The sequence below is a fragment of the Manis pentadactyla genome, chromosome 4 (genome assembly GCF_030020395.1).
Source record: "Manis pentadactyla isolate mManPen7 chromosome 4, mManPen7.hap1, whole genome shotgun sequence".
NCBI classification, from domain to species: domain Eukaryota; kingdom Metazoa; phylum Chordata; class Mammalia; order Pholidota; family Manidae; genus Manis; species Manis pentadactyla.
The window spans coordinates 113831280-113847633 of record NC_080022.1 but is presented as its reverse complement, the minus strand read 5'-3'; positions in this window follow the sequence as shown (position 1 = coordinate 113847633).

The window sequence follows — 16354 nt, the reverse complement described above, 5'->3', positions numbered from 1 at the left end:
AAGGGTTCAGTCTCGTGAGGGGTAATATATTTCTAGCTTGCCTTTACTTCTAATGTGAGTCATTGGGGAATCAACTAAAGCCTGATGTTTACCAGTCCCCCTTTCTTCTTGGCAAGCTCTGAACTCCCACAGCTTCAGCCTCTCAGTTTCTTAGCCATCACATTCACTTTCACAATCTGCAAATGCCTGGAGGGGATGTGTGTCCCAAATACCAGATTCATCCGTTTGACTTGTTTCCATTTCCATAGCTTGGCAGCACATGTTCTCACTGCCTTGGGGTAGGTCTAATTAAGTTTAAATTTCAGATAAATAAAGTGCTTTTTTTTAGGATGGCCTTTTGCTAACAACTGATTGACATGGTATAGGTCCCTTTCTCTATTTGAGACAAATTCTGAGAATAAAAAATCCAGACTCCAGAGTTCCCCCTACAGCTGCAGCTGCAGCTAATTTCCAGGGGACTTTGTATCATGTGAAAGAAGAGAGGGGATGCGAACTCAACAGTCCAAGCAGGTTTATTCCTGAACTGTCCTGGCCAGCAGAACAAAGGAAAGAGTCTCTAATGGGTCAAGAGGCTTTTTCTGGCCAGGGTATGTGGCGGGCTCTTTGAGGGGAAGGGTCAGGAAAGGGGGACTTGTGGCTTGCTGATGTGTCCTCTGGAAAATGCTTGTAGCGCAGGTAAGATGACACCTAGGTCTCTCTGAGATGGCGGGTGGGCTTTTCCAAAAGGCGGTACTCCTGTCCAGATTCTACCACTCCTGGCTCTAAAGGGTATAGGGAGAAGGGTCGCCATTCTTTTCTTGGCTACTTACTGCTGAGAGGGGGCAATGAAGGGGGTTTTCTGATATTTTGAAGCAGAAAAACCATTTGGAGGTGTTCTTGAGTAGTTGCCCAGGAGATGGCTGCCATTTGATCCTGTAAAAATCTTTGGAATAGGTTACTTAAGCAGGGAAGGAAAAGAAAGAGGAGGGTGATTAAGGTGAGTGGGGCCAGGAGGGGTAGAAGGTAAAGGCTGTAGAAGCTGAGAATGTAATACTTGGATTCAGGCCAAGGAGAGAAGGGTTAGAGCCCAGTGGCTGAGAAGGTCACAGAGGTTGTGTGAGGAGTGTACTTATAGGGGCTGGTGCAAGGCAATTTTTGACCTTCACGGATAAAGAGTGCAGCTGATGCTAGAACCTGTAAGAGAGCCAGCCTTTTATCATAAGGTCGAGTTGTTTGGACAGAGGGGCAACATGCTGGAGGGAGTCTCCAGCTGATTGTGCAAGAAGCCCTAATGTTTTTCCCTTTTTGCTGGTTAAGAACAGAAAGGTTTGTTAGGGTTACATCATGATGCTTATTCCATGTCTCTGCCCCACCTCATTCACCCCTCAAGGAATGTGGACCCTTGACATCTTTCAGGGAAAAGTGGTTGTCAGTCCCTCTTCTGTAACTGCTCTCTGCTGAGTAGGGGCATTGTCCCTGCCTGTGGGTCCAGCAGTTCCTTGCTGTCTGTCAGAGAGAGGAGGGTTCATGGAGCCATAGTAGTGAGACAGGGACCATGGGCTTAGACAGAGCAGGGTGATGGCCCCCAGAAAAAGCAAGGCAAGATATTTACAGTCAAAGCAACGTAACAGTGTAAAGTCCCTATCAAAACTCTGTGTTCTGCATTATGCAAAGTCAAGGTCACACTAAATCTCTAGGGTAAAGATACTAGACTAGGAATATAGATCTTCAGTGAGATCAGTTAAAGGTCAAAAGGCCAGGAGCAACTTGGTCTGGAATGTTTGAGTGTTCCACAAGAGTATCTCAGCATAACCCGTGACTTCACTGTAAACAGCCCTGGCACACAGACAATAGCCCAGCCCTCTTGAGGGTAGGGCAGGTGGTACAAGTCCACACCCTAAGCCCTCAATTCCCCCAAATCCTGTACTGCCTATAAATCCTCTAGACAACCCACCACCCTGGGGCCCTCTTGTTCCCTCCTGGCATGAGCCTGGAGCTCTGTCCTCTCACTTTATTTCTAAATAAAAGCCTGAACCTTGCTCTCGTACCTTGAGTGTTTGTGAAGCTCATTCTTCAGCATCGTGAACAAGAATCCTGGCATGAGTAGCAGAGGCAGACATGGACAAGGGAACATGCAAGAAGGATGCAGCTAAGTTGCAGAGCAGCGTTAGGGTGGGCTGAAATTCTCTTTTGCATCTTCTTCAGTTTACTTACTTGATGTAACTAATTTTTGCTCTGCTTGAAACTGGTTCTTTACTGGTTCAGGAGTAAAACAGTAACTATCAATGACAAAAGACTTAGAAATGACAGTGGTTGAAGATTTGATGAGAGCTTTAACACAATTGACATAAGGATGTTTGGGTATTTCTGTAACACCAACTTAGCTTTTAGCTCTTTTAATATTAAGATTTCATTTTCTTAAGTACTTAGACAACTCATTGAGACCTTAAGCATGAGAAGTCATTAGAAAAACCCTTCACAGTTTTTCAATATTAGAAGCAGACTAATAGTTCAAGAAAACTTTGTCCTTTTAACAAACAGAAAACAAAATTCTAATTTCACTGCTTACTTCATATCAAGACTCTTTTGCTTAAATCTCACACAGCATGACCACACCAAATTCTTCACAAACTTTCTACAACGTTTCTTTTACATTAAGTGTTCTCCCTCTTTAAATAAACAGCTGTACTTTAGAAGTTACCTTCTTTTACCCACAATAAAATGAATTTCCATTCCTCACACCTTCTCTTAACCAAAACACACGTCTTTTCTGTCATGCAGAGATGTTTTCTTTATTATTTTAAGTAGTTTTAATTAGAACTTAAAACCATCAGGAACTTAAATTTTTACTGAACACTGAGAAGTAAACTATTGTAAACTTACACTAGCATTCTTTAGATTGGCAATCAGCAATGAATGTTTCATTATTTTATCTTACTTGGGAGTGACTTAATTAACATAGCAAAATTTTAAGCTTTCAGGTTACTACAAAGATTCTTAAGCTGTTTTTAGGTATACATAACACAATTATTATTAAGAAGTTTACTTACTTCACTTATTTAGTTCACTCGTTCCTAACAAGCATGCTAGATTACTCACAAACCTTCATCAAGCATTAGACAAAGTCGTCTCCCTTTAAGCATTTTTTTCGAAAGATTTAACAGATAACATCAACTTAAATACTAGGTAAACCTAGGCAGCTGATAACTGACTGGAAGGACATGCCTTTTTTACTTAAATGTAAAGTAGCATTAATGCTGAGTAACTTTTATCAGAATTTCTGGAAGTTTTGGAATGCCCAGTTTTTATAAGTGCTTGTGTTTAAGTCAATTAATTTTTAGCAGTATTATCTGGAGGTAGAAACGTATCTTATCAGTCCTCTGGGTAATTCTGCAAAATTAGCATAAGAATTTTACTACTCTGGTCCCCTCCCAGGATAGCAGCTTCCCTCTGGGAGCATATCAGTCAAGGCCGGCCACCGTGCCCCCATGCAGTGGGGGCTATCTCCTCCCAGAAGTGGGGTGGGGCAGTGGGGGATTACTAGAAAGGAGTGAAGCAAAGCAATATCTACCAAGGAACAATATAGAGGAGGGGTTTGGGCTGGTGTTTGTTTCTGTTAAGCCTTTCATTCCAACAACCAAGATAGAGGAAGGGAGCAAAGGTCCCTTTGTATTTAGTAAGCACAGATGGGCTGGCCCCATGTTGACCCAGAAGGAAACCTGACTTCCTGCCACCACCATTGTTACCCGGGATCCGCTGGTGTCGTTGTGGAGGGGGCCTTGGTATCCAGGCCACCTCAATCGGTCTGTGAAGACAAGGCCATGAGTGCCAGGTCCTCTCTAGATGTGTCTGGTCTCCAGGAGGAGAGAGAACTCAAGGGAGGGGCTGACTTCCCTAGAGGGCAATCCACTCTCCAGTGACCCCACTGTGTGCAGTGTGGACACCGCTTTGTAGGAGGCCTGGAATTAGGGCAAGCTTTTGCCCAGTGGCCCTGACTGCCACAATGGGAAGAGTTGCTAGGCGGGTGTGGGGTGGTACCTTTTGCAGGTTTGTCAGCGGGTGGTCAAACTAGGGAGGCCAGGATCTGATATTTGGCTTTAGACTGTTTTTCTGAGGTTTTGTTTCTTATCCCTGTTGTTAAAAACTTTAAAGGCAAGGTCTACAAGCTCTTTCTGGGGTGTTTGGGTTCCATTTTTAAATTTTTGGAGCTTTTTACAAATATTTGGATAAGACTGGGAAATGAAGTGGAGGTGTAGGGGAGTAAGGCCCTCAGGGGAGTTAGGGCTGGTGTTTGTGTACCTCTGAATGGCGATTTAAAAAGAGGGCTGGGTTTTCGTGTGCCCTCTGGGTAATTTCCCTGAGGCGCTCATAGCTGAGTTTATCAGGGTTTTTTGAAAAGGGCCCATCTTTTGTTTTATATGCTCCAGATCATTAATTGAAAAGGAGATAGGAACACAAATGGGCCTTTCAGTGCCTGTTACCTCACAAAGAGGTAGGATAGGGCGAGACGTGGTCTGGGGAGGTATTGGGTGGGAAGCGAGAGTGCAAGGGCATGTTTGAGGCTGGCGGGGTGGGATTGGGTTAGAAGAGGCACACGTGTGGGCGGACATCCGCGAGGAGGCGGAGGGGTGGTCAGAGGAAGCCAACAATACGGAAGGGATTTGGATTTTGCTGAGGCTGTTGGGGAGGAAGAGGATGATAAGGTGGAGGGTGAAAGAGGAGGGAAGAGGGGGAGAAAGGTGAGATGCTGTCAGGGTATGGGTAAGGAATTTTTGTTCGGCGAGGAGAACTGTAGAGGGTTTTTGTTCAGCTCTCACCTGCGTTCTTAGAATCAGGAAAAGGCATAGAGTATGCGAAAGGCATGAGGGAGTGTTTTGGCTTGGCAAGTCTCCCAGAGATCCGGGGACAATAGGAAGTTAAGGTACCTGGGAGACTACTAACTAGTTAGGAGAGTTGCGTGGGCTGAGGCAGGCAGCTGTGACAAAAAAAGAAGAGAAGAAACAAAAGGAAGGTTGCTTAGGGAGGGGGTAGTCTTGGATTTAGGAACCTCTGACCTTTGCCAGTCCTCTAGAGGAAGTTACTAAGATTTTGGTCTGTGTGACCCATTATTAAGTTTATGTTGAGGCCACATGGAAAAAGAGTCAAAGACCAGTTTTTTGGTTTAATGTCTCCTTTTAATCCCAATTGGGAAAGATTACGTAGGAGAGAGCTGAGGAGGTGTCTCCCAATGTTTTTGAGGCAGAATTGTCCTTTGTGGGAGGGTGGCCAGGCTTTGGGGAGCATGCCGCTGGGACATCTCCCTGCAATCAGTTTCCCACCCGGAGGCTCCTGGAGCTGGACTGTCCTGCACACTGAAAGGAAGCATCCCCCCCAGTGAGAGTGCAGAAGGTCCCCCCTTGTGGTGTTCTCAACCGGAGAACAGATTGGAAGGGAAAGGACCAACTTTCCCTCAGCGCCAAGAGAGAGCCGATGAGAAGCCAAAACATTACCCTCCTGGGAATTGTGAAGGATTGATAGCCTGTGGTGGGTGTGTAGATTGAGGTCTGGCAAGATGGTCCCTGGACTGGAGTTTGCAAGGTGTGTGTTGGGTGAGGGATGGAAGGGAAACGGGGTGAGACACAGAAGGCTCTCAGGATCTAGGCTTAAGCTCATGATGAACTGTCGTTGCCCACTTCTTCCTAGGCTGCAAAAGAGCTCCTGCTCTCGGCTCCCGCCCCTGGGATTTGGCACCATATGAAAGAAGAGAGGGGATGTGAACTCAACAGTCCAAGCAGGTTTATTGCTGAACTTGAGAGGGCCCCCATCTATTCTGGCCAGCAGAACAAAGGAAAGAGAGTCTCTAATAGGTCAAGAGGCTTTTTCTGGCCAGGGTTTTTGGTGGGCTCTTTGAAGGGAGGGGTCGGGAAAGGGGGGGCCTGTGGCTTGCTGACGTGTCCTCTGGAGAATGCTTATAGAGCAGGTAAGATGACACCCAGGTCTCTCTGAGATGGTGGGTGGGCTTTTTCAAAAGGCGGTACTCCTGTCCGGATTCTATCATCACGTGTGGCCTCCTTCTCTTCCTAGTCTTGTTGGGAGGGGGCATTGTGTATTTTCCTCAGTCGTTATCCCAGCTGCAATAAGAATTGAAGGGCAGAGATTGCAGTGAAGCAGAGTAAAAGTTTTATTTAAAGTTACTTAAAGAAGGAAAAAGTACAGGCCACCTCAGCAAGGAGAGGTGCCCTGAAAAGTTGGAGAGAGAGTTTAAGATTAAAAGTTTACACACTTAAATAGTGTGGGCAACCTCAGAGAGAGGAGTGCCCCCAAAAGTTGGGTGTTCCCCCTTTTCAGAATTTGTCAGGAATGTAACAAATGGCTGGGGGTGCAGACTCATTAAGTGGTCCCTGAATATTTAAAAGAGGCTTAACACAAGGAATTTACTCTGATTTCTCCATGAGATAACCAGCATCCTGGTCTGGGAGCATATCAAGCAAGGCCGCCTGCCCAGCCCCCAGGGTGGGCTGAGTTATTGTCTGTTTGCTAAAAAGTAAGTTAAGAATCTTACTTCTTAACTTCCTGGGTATTACAGTGCAGTCTTTAAGATGGAATCCTTTCTGCTTTTACAATGTTGCTTACAGCTGGGCCTGAATGCTAAATTAGTTGCCTAGGTTACAAACTACTTGATTAAGGCTGAAGGAGAAAACAAAACAGCATATAGGTAAAGTTAAAAAATAAGCTGGACCTGCATGATTAACACAATAAAGACATGGGCTATATTGAGGTACCCTCCTTTTCTGGGGAATATGTGAACATTCCAGGCCAACTTACTCATGGCTTTTGAGTTTTAATTGATTAACTCTGGGTCTTTTTAGTGGAATTACTCTCTTTCCACTCTGATCATATCTATTTACCTGCCTAACAGTCTTGCTTTCCCCACTCCCTTCCAAGTTTCTTTTGAGAGTCCTGCCTGAAATGTCACTAGCACAGAAATTCTTGTCTTCAGGTATGCTCAGGGGAATCCCATCCAACACCATGCTCATACTGAGTGAATTTTATCAGCATGGTGCCATACTCTTTCAAGTGTTCCATCAGAATTATTCTAACAATTCTTGGATAGTATGGAGGAGAAGGAGGAAGGATAATTCTGATAATAATGGAGAGGAAGGAGGAAGGAGGCTCTTCACAGCCCACGGAGAGTATGAGCATGGGCCCGAAGGCAGCTGTCTGCAATGTGCTCCCTAGGAGCAGAGTGGGGATGTCAGGGGTATTTCCTGGGTCATGGGCTATGTGAGGAAAAATAATCCAATCTCCCTGTATTCCCATAATTTAAAGTTGTTTTATTTTGAGCACAAATTATTTTTACACTGTTAAAACTGATGAAAAGAAAACCTAAATGGAGGTTTTATTTGTTGGGTAAGCCCACAGGCAGCGGGCCACCCACTTAGTTCAGGAGGTGAACAGAGGCTGTAGCTGTTGGCCGTGAGGATGAGGGGGAGCAGACAACTGCATTGTATGCAGAGCTACTTGGTTATCAGGGTCTCTGTTCACTTTGAGTCTAGAATTTTCCCCTGAAAGATTCTTCTCAGCCTGACACTAAGGAGAATTGTCCTTGTCTCCATGCTGGTGCTTGAGCAACCTTTTCCCACATTCTCCTGCATCATGGGGCCCTGGTCCCTGAGGATGAAACTGGGGAAGGAAACACTGAGAGACTCTGGTCGGGTCCTGGGGGTTGCAGTCTTCTAACAATTTATCTTCACCTTTCATCTGTTCTAGGCCCGAGTAAGCAGAGAAGGCAATGGGGACGATGGCCCTAAGTTACGGCCTCCTGTGGGAGGCCTGGTTGCCTACATGGAAGCAGAATATTGGCCCACCCTCCTGGCCCAGTCCCTATGGCAACCCAGACCACTTTTCACAAGAAGACAGCAGAAGAACAACAGCTAACACTTACACAGGCTTCATTTGAGGATAGACACTGCTCTTAGCACATTACATATATTAGCCCTTTTGTCAGGGGAGCACTGTATATTTTCCTCAGTTCTTGTCCATACCGCAACAAAGATCTGAAGGGAAGAGACACAGTAGTGAAGCAGAGTAAAAGTTATTATTTAAGGTTGCATACTTAGTGAAGGTTTGAGCTTAAATCCAGAGGATTAGATTGACAAAGAAAAGTAACAAAAACATTTACACTGGAAAGGCACAGAGACAAAACGTTGTAAGTTGAGCAGTGAGGAGTTTACTTAAAGCAAAAAGGTGCACACTTGGAGAAAGGGGAGGGTGGGTTACCTGAGAGAAGAGGCACTGAAAGATTGGGGAAAAGCTGTGCACTTAGAAAGTACTGGCGACCTCAGAGAAAGGAGTGTGCCTGAGGGTTTACGGTCTGGGGATAATTTATAGGTGGTTAAGGATTTTCAGGAAAGCGACAAAGTGCCAGGTGCAGACTGGTCAAATTGTCCCTGAATGCTCATCTCTGATAAGATGTTTATTTTTCTAACTTAACACAAGAAACTTCCTGTTTGATTCCTTTCCAGGATATCAGTTTCTGTCTGGAAGCATATCAATCAAGACTGCCTGCCATGCCTGCAACGTGGGCTGAGCTAATTGTCTGTTTGATTAAAATGCTATTTTAGCTTTAAGATTGAATCTTCCTGAATAAGCTGGGCCTTTTAGCAGGCTAAAGTAAATCTTACATTGGTATGTTCTAATTGACACAGTGAAAACATAGGCTATGCTGAGATACTTTTCTTAATCTGGGGAGTATTGAACATTCTAGGTCAAGTAGCTCCTGGCCTTCTGAGCTTTATATTTTTAACCGGTTAACTCTTTGAGTCCTTTCTAGTGGGCTTTACTGGCCTTATTCACACAGCTAGTAAGTGGCAGAGCTGTACTTAACCCAGAGGTTTGGTCCTGAGTCTATGCTCTTAACCATCAGGCGATGTGCCAGGCTCTGCAAAGACATGTAAGCATCTGGCTCAACTCTTTACTGGTCCACTTTGTGTGGTCCAACCTGATATTGTGTACTTACTTGTTCAACAAGGATTTAGAAGAGAGAATGAGTTCTATGTTAGGGGAGTGTTTAAGAAAAAGGATGAATCATAATTCATTAAAGTAAACCTCTACAGTTAACTAGGAGTACATTCAGGACAACGTAGTGTGATCAAACAGCTCATTCTCAGTTTTACCTGCTTCCCCATTTCTCTCAGCAACTTAGACTCAGTCCTTTCTTCCAGACATACTCCAGTAGGTACATTTTCCTCTTTCATTACACTCCTGGTGATGTTTTTCTGCATCTTACCCAATGAAGCCCTAGGGAATTGCCCCACTTACCCACCCTCAGACACACCCTGCTTGTGCCCAGGGCTCCCCAGAGAAGGGCTGGCTGTGGAAGAGATGAGGGAGTGGCCAGGGCACCTTCCGAGTAGGAAATAGAAACTTCATTTTTTGCGAAGGTAATGGAGGAGAAGCAGAAATTTGTATATCTAGAAGGGCCGGAGTTAGCTTAAGACCTGTCAGCACCAGAACGCCAGTATGCCCGAGACAGGGAGCAGGAGTGGAAGAAGCAAACAATCCAGAGCCCTGGCTTCAGCTGCCCCTCAGGGCTCGCTCTCACAGTGGCCAGGCTCTGGGGGTGGCACTGGTGGAAGACGCGGGGCTGTGGGGCTCAGGCAGCCCCTGCCTCCCCCAGAGCTGCACAGCCCCACAACCAGGACACAGCAGGATGACAGGAGGGCACCTTGGGGGGCATTTAGGGGCAGGACACTTGGGTGTGTGCTTGGAAGGGGCTGGCCCTGCTGCTGGTTCTGCTGGCAGGACATATTGGCAGGAGTTCAACCAACCCGAAGAGAAATATCTGTTTTCGGTAAGTTAAATTGAGGGTTGATTTTTACCTCCTGTAGAATCAATCCATGGCATAAAGTATCTAGAACACGTGGGGCAAAGTGTGCAGAAAGAAACAGTATAAATCCTCCCTATAAAGATGGCAGCATGAGAGGAGAGACAGAGGCTTCCTCCTAAAACTGGATACAATTAGAAAATTTAACGGGCACAACTAATCCTTAGCAACAGGAAAGAGGACAGCATCAGACTGCACACATCTGGAGAAAAGAACAGACTTCAGTGAACGGGGTAACGTACCAGAGCTGTGGCTCCGTGGGACCCGAGCCCCTCCCCCACCCCAGCTCACTGGAGGGAGGAGGAGAAATGGAGCAGGGAGGGAGTGGAAGGCTTGGGACTGCTGAATACCTAGCTCTGGAGATCTGCTCTGGGAGCACAAACCTACATTTCATGGTGCTTTCATGAGACTCGCATGACTACCAGGTAGGAAAGTTAATACAGACAGAGATCCTGGGGACACTGGGATTCTGGCTGCTTGTGGAAAGCAGGGATTCATATCTGGCTGCTCTGGGACAAAAGCCTACCTGTGTGCCCGGCCCACTGGCTCAGGCAGTGGAGACAGGCACAGCAGCCAGGAGGCAGGGAACAGCCCTTTCCTCCACCCAAGCACCAGTACCACTCCCCTGAGACCCCCAACATTGTTTCAGGGGCTGAGCAGCTCCAGAATAGATCTTCTGGACACTAGAGGGCACCATATACAAACATGAAATGCCAAAGAAACCTTGTCCAGAGTAAAATTGTTAATACAACTCCCGAGAAAGTTTTAAGTGATATGGACCTAGTGACTCTTCCTGAAAGGGAGTCCAAAATAAAAATCATCAACATTCTAAGGAGGTACGGAAAGACATCCAAGAACTCAGGAATGAATTCAGGTCAGACATCCAATCGTTGAAGAACACGATGGAGGGTATTGAACGCAGGTTGGATACGGTGGAGGGGACAATAAATGAAATAGGAACTAGAGAAGAGGAATACAAAGAAGCTGAGGCACAGAGAAAAAAGGATCTCTAGAAATGACAGAATATTGAGAGAACTGTGTGACCAATCCAAGCGGAACAATATTCACATTATAGGGATACCAGAAGAAGAGAGAGAAAGGGATAGAAAGTGTCTTTGAGGAGGTAGTTGCCAAAAATTTCCCCAATGTGGGGAAGGAGATAGTCTCTCAGGCCATGGAGATCCATAGATCTCCCAACACAAGGGACCCAAAGAAGACAACACCGAGACACATAGTAATTAAAATGGGAAAAATGAAGGATAAGGACAGACTGTTAAAAGCAGCCAGAGGAAGAAATAAGATCACATACAAAGGAAAGCCCATCATGCTAACATCAGGCTTCTCAGTAGAAACTCTACAGGCCAGAAGAGAGTGGCATGATGTATTTAATACCATGAAGCAGAAGGACCTGGAACCAAGATTACTTTATCCAGTAAGATTATCATTTAAATTTGAAGGAGAGATTTAACAATTTCCAGATGAGCAAAAGCTGAGAGAATTTACCTCCCACAAACCATCTCTACAGTCTACTTTGGAGGGCCTGCTATAGATGGAAGTGTTCCTAGGGTTGGATAGCTGTAACCAGAGGTAATAAAACCATGGTAGGGAGGGTGGAGCAGCTGATTGCAAGGCAAATGCAAAATTTAATTAACTATCCCCAAAGTCAATCAAGGGATAGACAAAAAGTACAGAAATTGATACCTAATATATAAAGAATGAAGGAGGAAGAAAAAGAAGGAGAAATAGAAAAGAACTTTATATTGTGTTTGTCACAGCATACACAGTGAGTTAAGTTAGACTCTTAGATAGTAAGGAAAGTAACCTGGAACCTTTGGTAACCACGAATCTAAAGCCTGAAATGGCAATAAGTACATCGATAATCAGCCTAAATGTAAATGGACTGAATGCACCAATCAAAAGACAGAGAGTAATAGAATGGAAAAAAAGCAAGACCCATCTATATGCTGCTTACAAGAGACTCATCTCAAACCCAAAGACTTGCACAGACTAAAAGTCAAAGGATGGAAAAATATATTTCATGCAAACAATAGGGAGAAAAAAGCAGGTGTTGCAGTACTAGTATCAGACAAAATAGACTTCAAAACAAAGAAAGTAACAAGAGATAAAGAAGGACATTACATAATGATAAAGGGCTCAGTCCAACAAGAGGATATAACCATTCTAAATATATATGCATGCAACACAGGAGCACCAGCATATGTGAAACAAACACTAACAGAACTAAAGGGGGAAATGGAATGCAATGTATTCATTGTAGGAGACTTCAACACACCATGCACTCCAAAGGACAGATCCACCAGATAGAAAGTAAGTAAGGACACAGAGGCACTGAACAACACACTAGAACAGATGGACCTAATAGATATCTATAGAACCGTACACCCAAAAGCAACAGGATAAACATTCTTCTAAAGTGCACGTGGAACATTCTCCACAATAGACCACACACTAGGTCACAAAAAGAACCTCAGTAAATTAAAAAAAGATTGAAATTTTACCAACCAACTTCTCAGACCACAAAGGTATAAAACTAGAAATAAATTGTACAAAGAAAGCAAAAAGGCTCACAAACATACAGAGGCTTAACAACACACTTCTAAATAGTCAATGGATCAATGACCAAATTAAAATGGAGATCCAACAATATATGGAAATAAACGACAACAACAACAAAAAGCCCCAACTTCTGTGGGATGCAGCGAAAGCAGTCTTAAGAGGAAAGTATATAGCAATCCAGGCAAATTTAAAGAAGGAAGAACAAACCCAAATGAATAGTCTAATGACACAAATATCAAAATTGGAAAAAGAAAAACAAATGAGGCCTAAAGTCAGCAGAAGGAGGGACATAATAAAAATCAGAGAAGAAATACATAAAATTGAGAAGAATAAAACAATAGAAAAAATCAATGAAACCAAGAGCTGGTTCTTTGAGAAAATAAACAAAATAGATAAGCCTCTACACAGACTTATTAAGAGAAAAAGAGAATCAACACACATCAAAAGAATCAGAAACGAGAAAGGAAACATCACGACGGAAACCACAGAAATACAAAGAATTATTAGGGACTACTATGAAAACCTATTTGCTAAGAAGCTCTAAAACCCAGAAGAAATGGACAACTTCCTAGAAATATACAACCTTCCAAGACTGACCCAGAAAGGAACAGCAAATCTGAACAAACAAATTACCAGCAAAGAAATTGAAACAGTAATCAAAAAACTACCCAAGAGCAAAACCCCTGGGCCAGATGGATTTACCTCGGAATTTTATCACACATACAGAGAAGATATAATACCCATTCTCCTTAAAGATTTCCAAAAAATAGAAGAGGAGGGAATACTCCCAAACTCATTCTATGAAGCCAACATCACCCTAATACCAAAACCAGGCCAAGACCCCACCAAAAAAGAAAATGACACATCAATATCCCTGATGAACGTAGATGCAAAAATACTCAATAAAATATTAGCCAACCAAATTCAAAAATTTATCAAAAGGATCATACGCCATGACCAAGTGGGATTCATCCCAGGGATGCAAGGATGGTACAACATTCGAAAGTCCATCAACATCATCCACCACATCAACAAAAAGAAAGACAAAAACCACATGATCATCTCAGTAGAAGCTGAAAAAGCATTTGACAAAGTTCAACATCCATTCATGATAAAAACCCTCAGCAAAATGGGTATAGAGGTCAAGTACCTCAACATAATAAAGGCCATATATGATAAACCCACAGCAAACATCATACTGAACAGCGAGAAACTGAAAGCTTTTCCTCTGAGATCAGGAACAAGACAGGGATGCCCACTCTCCCAACTGTTATTTAATATAGTACTGGAGGTCCTAGCCATGGCATTTAGACAAAACAATGAAACACAAGGAATCCAGATCATAAAGAAGAAGTTAAAGTGTCACTATTTGCAGACGACATGATAATGTACATAAAAATCCCTAAAGACTCCACTCCAAAACTACTAGAACTGATATTGGAATACAGCAAAGTTGCAGGATACAAAATTAACACACGTAAGTCTGTGGCTTTCCTATACACTAACAATGAACCAATTGAAAGAGAAATCAGGAAAACAATTCTATTCACAATTGCATCAAAAAGAATAAAATACCTAGGAATAAACCTAACCAAAGAAGTGAAAGACCTATACCCTGAAAACTGTAAGAAACTCTTGAGAGAAATTAAAGAGGACACTAACTAATGGAAGCTCATCCCATGCTCTTGGGTAGGAAGAATTAATATCATCAAAATGGCCATCCTGCCCAAGGCAATATACACATTTGATGCAATCCCTATCAAATTACCAACAACATTCTTCAATGAACTGGAACAAATAGTTCAAAAATTCATACGGAAACACCAACGACCCCAAATAGCCAAAGCAATCCTGAGAAAGAAAAAAAATTAAGTGGGGGGGATCTCACTTCCCAACTTCAAGCTCTACTACAAAGCCACAGTAATCAAGACAATTTGGTACTGGCACAAGAACAGAGTCACAGACAAGTGGAACAGATTAGAGACTCCAGACATTAACCCAAACATATATGGTCAATTAATATTCGATAAAGGATCCATGGACATACAATGGGGAAATGACAGTCTCTTCAACAGATGGTGCTGGCAGAACTGGACAGCTACATGTAAGAGAATGAAACTGGATCAAAGTCTAACGCCATACACATAAGTAAATTCAAAATGGATCAAAGACCTGAATGTAAGTCATGAAACCAGGAAACTCTTAGAAAAAAACATAGGTAAAAATCTCTTGGACATAAACATGAGTGAGTTCTTCATGAACATATCTCCCTGGGCAAGGAATACAAAAGCAAAAATGAACAAGTGGGACTACATCAAGCTGAAAAGCTTCTGTACAGCAAAGGACACCATCAATAGAACAGAAAGGTACCCTACAGGATGGGAGAATATATTCGTAAATGACAGATCCAATAAAAGCTTGACATCCAAAATGTATAAAGAGCTCATGCACCTCAACAAACAAAAAGCAAATAATCCAATTAAAAAATGGGCAGAGGAGCTGAACAGACAGTTCTCCAAAGAAGAAATTCAGATGGCCAACAGACACATGAAAAGATGCTCCACATCGCTAGTTATCAGAGAAATGCAAATTAAAACCACAATGAGATATCACCTCACACCAGTAAGGATGGTTACCATCCAAAAGACAAACAACTACAAATGTTGGTGAGGTTGTGGAGAAAGGGGAACCCTCCTACACTTCTGGTAGGAATGTAAATTAGTTCAACCATTGTGGAAAGCAATATGGAGGTTCCTCAAAATGCTCAAAATAGACTTACCATTTGATCCAGGAATTCCACTTCTAGGAATTTACCCTAGGAATGCAGCACTCCAGTTTGGAAAAGACAGATGTTCCCCTATGTTTATCGCAGCACTATTTACAATAGCCAAGAAATGGAAGCAATCTAAGTGTCCATCAGTAGATGAATGGATAAGGAAGAAGTGGTACATATACACAGTGGAATATTATTCAGCCGTAAGAAGAAAACAAATCCTACAATTTGCAACAACATGGATGGAGCTAGAGGGTATTATGCTCAGTGAAATAAGCCAAGTGGAGAAAGACATATACCAAATGATTTCACTCACCTGTGGAGTATAAGAACAAAAGAAAAACTGAAGGAACAAAACAGCAGCAGAATCACAGAATGCAAGAATGGAGAGTAACAGTTACCAAAGGGAAAGAGACTGGGGAGAATGGGAGGGTAGTGAGGGATAAGGACGGGGAAGAAGAAAGGGGGTATTATGATTAGCATGTATATGTGGGGGGTGGGGAAAAGGGGTTGGCTGTGCAACACAGAGAAGACAAGTAGTGATTCTACAACATCTTACTATGCTGATGGACAGTGACTGTAATGGGTTTGTGGGGGGGACTTGGGTAGGGGAGAGCCTAGTAAACATAATGTTCTTCATGTAATTGTAGATTAATGATAACAACAAGAAAAAATTTTTTAATGGAAATTAAATAATAAATAAATAAATAAATCCTCCCTCTAGTTAAAAGTATATAGATTTAAATACTGATGTAGGAAATATTCTGTTCCTCTGCACGCAGTATTCAAAAGTCTCTGAAAGGCCATAACCTTAATATCAAATAAGGCCCTAGTCTAAATGACATCAGCATATTTACCCTCGAGCCCAGGGCCATTTCAAGAGTGACAAAGTGTTGATACCGGGAGTTCTTGATCAAGAAGCCGAAGAATGAGCTACACAAACACTCAAGGTAGGAGAGCAAGATACAGGCTTTTATTTAGAGATAAAGTGAGAGGACAGAGCTCCTGGCTTATGCCAGGAGGGGACAAGAGATTCCATGGTGGTGCGTTGTCTTGGGGTTTTATAGGCAGCTGAGGATATTTGGGAACGTGAAAAGAGTTTAGCGGTGTGGACTTGTTAGGTGGTCCCTGAATATTAGACATTAACATGAGGAATTTCC